We start from the raw sequence: 5,938 nt of genomic DNA on the forward strand, positions 1-5,938 counted from the left end.
ATATTTCTCTATTTCATTCCATTTCTTCTCATGTTTAGTGCTTTCTTGGGGACAAGCAAGGTTTAAGTTTGGTGTTATGATGACAAGTCATCTTATGCTAGTTTTACAAGCATTTTTCATTAGTTTCATTAGGTTTTATGCACTTTCTTGCACAATAAGTAAGTACCTGGAGTGGATTTTCATGATTATCTTGAATCAATCAACCATCATTTATTTTACACAAAATCATAGGGTTTATGCTAGAATTAATTGATTTCATGAATAATTCAAAGACCTTGTGAATTTGGTGATACTTTGATTGTTTGTTTGGTTGCTTATAGGTGAAGAAATGAAGAAAAGGGGGAGGCCAATCAAGGGAGAAACGTTCAAAGAGAGAACTTGGAGTTCACACTACAATATTTTGGGTCTATGGCCACGATTTTTTTGGTCATGGTAAAAAACCGTGACCATAAACCCTCTATGGTCACGGTCTTTTGGGGTGACAAAAAAAAAGCTATGGTCACGGTTTTTTTAAAAAAGGGTGGCCTAAAAATATCTATGGTCACGGTTTTGGGGGGTGACCTAAAGGGGTCTATGGTCACAGTTTTTTACAGTGACCAAAAGGGTCTATGGTCACGGTTTTTCAAAAAAGGGTGACCTAAAAGGGTCTATGGTCACGGTTTTAGGGGGTGGCCTAAAGGGGTCTATGGTCACGGTTTTGGGGGGTGGCCTAAAAGGGTCTATGGTCACGGTTTTGAGGGTGATCTAACGGGGTCTATGGTCACGGTTTTTTACAGTGACCAAAAAGGGGCTATGGTCACGGTTTTTCAAAAAAGGGTGACCTAAAAGTGTCTATGGTCACGGTTTTGGGGGGTGACCTAAAGGGGTCTATGATCACGGTTTTGGGGGTGGCCTAAAAGGGTCTATGGTCACGGTTTTGGACGGTGGCCTAAAAGGATATATGGTCACGGTTTTAGGGGTGACCTAAAGGGGTCTATGGTTACGGTTTTTTACAGTGACCAAAAAAGGGCTATGGTCACGGTTTTTCAAAAAATGGTGACCTAAAAGCATCTATGGTCACAGTTTTTGGGGGTGACCTAAAAGGGTCTATAGTCACGGTTTTGGGGGTGGCCTAAAAGGGTCTATGGTCACAGTTTTGGGGGTGACCTAAAGGTGTCTATGGTCACGGTTTTTTACAGTGACCAAAAAGGGTCTATGGTCACAGTTTTTCAGAAGGGTGACCTAAAAGGGTCTATGGTCACGGTTTTGAGGGTGACTTAAAGGAGTCTATGGTCACGGTTTTTCAAAAGAGTGACCTAAAAGGGTCTATGGTCACGGTTTTGGGGTGTGACCTAAAGGGGTCTATGGTCATAGTTTTAATCATTTGAGTTTAAATTAATTAATATTTTTATGTATTTTTATAATTTTAAATATTTTATCTTTTAAAAATTTTAATAATTAAAAACTAATAATAATTTTATATGATTTATTTTAAATATTAAAATTTTAAATTTAATTTTATAAATAAAAAATTAAGTTGAATACTATTAATTTTAAATTAAAAAAAGATTTAAAACTTAATAACATAAAAAATGATTCAATAACTTAATAATGGAAGTGTTATATAATTAAATTTAAGAAATTTTTATTATGAATAAATTATGGTTTATTTATTAAATTGAGTTCTTAGAGTTAGAGATTAATTTATTAGGAATGATTAAATAGATTTTTGTAAATACTTTAGATTTAAGTCAATTAATATTTATGTACAACTTTTATTTTAATTAGTTATTTTATATAAATTAAAATTAATGTTATGATGAAAAAATAATGAAGTTCATATAATTTAATTTAGGTAATTGATATTTTAAATTTAACCGTATTTTATAAAATATAATTAGTATGTTTACTTTATAATTTAAATTAGAAATAATTATTTGAACTCAATGATATCTTGATAAATGAAATTTTATCTATTCTAAAAATAATCCTTATAATATTATATTTAAATTCTAGATTGTTATTCTATCACAAATATTTTGTAAAATTGTTATTCCTAAAAAAAACCCTAATTCCCCAATCCCTAAATCAAAACACAACGCGCACATACGTTCAAAAAAGGATGGAAATGAGAAACAGGGGAGCTCGAGGGGGAAGAAAAAGGGAAGGAGAGGGAGAAGAGCGTGCCGGCGTCGCGCCCAGCTCGTTGCCGTGGAGCTGTCGCCTCTCTCATCACGGGTCGTCGCTCGTTGTCGCTGCCGGGTTCTTCGTCAGCGCTATTGCAGACAAGAAGAGAAAGAGAGAAAGCCAGCGCGAGAGAAGAGGAGGAGGGCCGCTGTCTCGCGCAGTCACTATCACGCCTTGTTGTCGCAGCTATGGAGACCGCCACTGTTGTTGGAATCGTGAACTGAGGAGAAAGGGAGAGCAACGCTGAGAGAGATTGACGGAAGCCAGTGAAGCGTGTGAGAGAAGGAGAGCCGATTTCCGTCACCACCACCGCCACCGCACCTAGTCGCCACCGGTGGAGCTCGCTGTCCCTGGAGGTGAATCGGTGTAGCGTCCTTGCTGCCAGGGCCACCAGCGCTACTGCTACTCCTCAAATTCCGCCTCTTTTCCTTTGGGGGTTTCTGGCGTAAATTCCACCCCCAACATCACCATCCTTCTTGTATTCGTTGGGGAACTTCTTACTTTTTAGTTTCCTGATTTTTCAGGTATTCTCTTCTTTGAATGGACGGAAAGTATTATTTCAGCAGTAGTGGCTGGAAAATGTAGTGTATATTTCGGAACTTTACTGAATAATTCCTAATCGTGGAGCTAATTATATGTTGAAACTTCTGGGCTTATATTCTCTGGTACTGATTATTCATCATTTCTTTGCTTCATCCATTATTTCCAGTAATCCGCATGTTATTTCTGTTATACTTCCCAATGCTGTTTAAATCATTTGAAAGTTCTAATTTTGCTACTTTATTCAGTTGTATGTATTGGTGTTGTTTGATTGGTTGTGTGTCCCTTTGTTGATCTTGCTTGGTGTATTGTAGTGTTTTTTGTTTCTTGATTCTCAATGAAAAATGAAAGCTTGACAATTTTCCTTTCTCAATTAGCTATTAAGGCATAGTTTGATATGATAAACATAGTTGAATCTATTTTTACTTTTTGTTGAGTTGAGTTCAGCTTAATTATGTTATGCTTGGTTGCCAATGATTACGTAGCTGGTTTCAGGTCTAGATAATCAAGGAGGATTTTAGATGAGATTGGAGGAGGATAAGTTATCAGAGAGAAAGTAGCAATAGCACATGTTGAAGAAAAATATGTTGTTCAGATGGTTTTATGTATTTTCTTGGAGTAGAAACAAAATGATAAATTTCCCTCAAGAAAATGTTAATTTTTTGTTACACATATTTCAAAACTGATGCAAGTGTTTTATTTTTTGTTTCTTAATACAGGTATTATGGACATATCTTTGTTAAATGTGCTCTCCAATGGCATATCCTCATTTTTGCATCCATCATTTTCAGAATTGACCAAAAAAAAGTTGTATCAAATTTAACATGTATGTATTTCAGAATGTGTTTTATTAATTCATTGTACTAAAGTTGAACATAAAAATATATCTGTAAAAAGGCAGAAACCACAGAACACCAAAAGGCTGTCTTTATACTATATATCTTATAGTTTTGTGTTTAACCAATTACGCTCAGGCCAGAGAAGTATAAATATCAAATTTGTTTGTATAGGTGCTTGAGGATGACCCTAGATATTGGGAAGTGATGTCATCTGCACTCAGTTGGTTGGCTTGATATTGTGGTTAGTAAAAAGCTAATGTATTTCTTTCATTTTCTTCTTCACATATATTGTTTCCTTGTAAATAAATACTGCATGTTGAAGTTGGCTTTTGTGTACAGGTGAAAATGCTGAGGTTGCATGGATCTTATCAACTAGATCAGCTTAGTAATTGTGAGGTTGGCATCAAATCATGAACATAATACTATATAGGATTACTTGTATTGGTTGTATGTAGGGATGTGTCTTTTAGATATATGCAGAGAGATTGAAAATCATTATTTTGTTTGTGTACTTTTTTATCCTATCCTTTTTATATTATGGATCTGTTAGCCTTGTAATATCTTAATAATGTTTCTTCTTTTACAACCCCCCAATAAAGAAAAATCCTGGAATTGTTTTATATGAAGCTGATGTTGTTGCTACTGTATCACATATTTATTACTGTATCTCATTTTCTGCCATCATCTGATTACTCAGTTAGAGAATGGGCTTGTGGAGGCAGTTGCTGTTCTTATTTCCAAAATGCCCCGCCTATGTCATGAATCTACTAATGGAAAATTAGGTGAACTCCTTAAATCCAAGCCTGACTTCATCAAGGTATATTCCAATGCTGCTATAGAGAACTACTTTTATGTTTGCTTTTAGACACATTTATTCTTATGATCTTTGTAATTCCATTTTAGGACTTGTAGATATATGCTTGAACATGATAGTTATTGTGGAGTTATGGCTTTATGCTAAAAGATATACAGTTTTGTAACTTGCTTTTTCATCTCTTGAAATTATATTTGGATGCCACACAATGTGTTCCTTACCTAAAATGTCAACATGAAACACTTAGTTATTAAGTTTTAAAAAATAAAGCTATAGTAGGATGACACAAATTCTCACATTTAAATTCCAATAGAAGATTTTTTTTTGTTGGATTTGTATCTCAATGGGAACTATAACTAGGTAGGCTTTTATCATTCACTTTCTAGCTTCGACCTTTTTCTTTGGAAGGAGGGTTAGAAATGGCTTGCTAAGCAACAATAGGTTTGTGGGGAAAAAAACTTGGGTTTAGTTCACAGTTAATGCATTGTCATAATTAGTTGCCACCGAAGAGATCTCATTAATTTGTTAAATACTTCTTCCATTAAGATTTTGTGGTTATTTGTAAGGAGCTAAGGATCATATAAAACGTAAAGGGATTACAGTCCATTATATGGTGGCTGAAATGGCTTGTGAAAGAGGGTGTTTCCATCATTGTGATTCTTGAGAAGTAGATTTTTGTATCTCTGTAGCACTAAGGATTTCATATTATATTCATGAGCAAAAATTATTTTAGGTAATTTTATTTGTTGAATTGGAAACTCATGTATGTTTTTGTTCCAATGTGAATCAATTTTTTTCTCCTTGTTACGTGCATGTAAGGATTCAACTTATCATTTTGACCGGTATATCATGCCATTAATTATGTGACTCTCTTCAGCCTTATGTATGGACTTGAGGATCCATCAATTGCAGGGATGGTTTTAGATAGTCCATTCTCTGATTTGGTTGATTTGATGATGGAACTTGTAGATACATATAAAGTTCATCTTCCAAAGTTCACTGTGAGTATATATAGTTGTTTTTATACTTATAATTAATGCTGAATCAAAATTTGGTAACAGTTTTACTATTGTTAAGCTGATTTTGTTTGATTCTTAATGTTATAGGTAAAGTTTGCAATCCAATACATGCGAAGAGCAATTCAAAAGCTTTTAGGTTGCACTGAAGAAAATCCAGAAGAAGGGAAAGGGTGCTGCCTAATTGTTCTATTCTCATACTTGTATTTTGGATGAAATGGAATGAGTCTTATAATGACTTTAGTTATCTACATGTAATATTTTGATGTCTTGTGTACTTTTTGAAACGAGATTTTACGTGTTATTACATGTAATCGATATTTACACTATTTTTATTTGTGTTGTTTGGACTAAAAACATATCTAGCTTATAATAAAATTTTTATGATTTAGATTTCTTGAATTTCTTATTTTTAGATTTATTTGGTGATTATGATCATTTTGGGATGTGATTAGTTTTAAAAAAAATTAAATCGTATAAAACAAAACAGGCTATGGTCACGGTTGACCATAGATAAGGCTATGGTCACGGTTTTAAAGAGGGGTGACCATAGAGGCTATGGT

At 34.2% G+C, this 5,938-nt stretch overlaps 1 long non-coding RNA gene across 1 annotated transcript; it reads left to right on the plus strand.

Annotated features, from left to right (window-relative positions):
* The first annotated feature begins 5,069 nt into the window (after positions 1 to 5,069).
* On the plus strand, positions 5,070 to 5,732 carry LOC114925426 (uncharacterized). The gene is made up of 2 exons (XR_011873008.1): positions 5,070 to 5,360; positions 5,466 to 5,732. It is a non-coding gene; the product is annotated as an uncharacterized lncRNA (long non-coding RNA).
* Positions 5,733 to 5,938: the final 206 nt, after the last annotated feature.

Source organism: Arachis hypogaea, chromosome 15 (assembly GCF_003086295.3).
Source record: "Arachis hypogaea cultivar Tifrunner chromosome 15, arahy.Tifrunner.gnm2.J5K5, whole genome shotgun sequence".
Classification (NCBI taxonomy): Eukaryota; Viridiplantae; Streptophyta; class Magnoliopsida; order Fabales; family Fabaceae; genus Arachis; species Arachis hypogaea.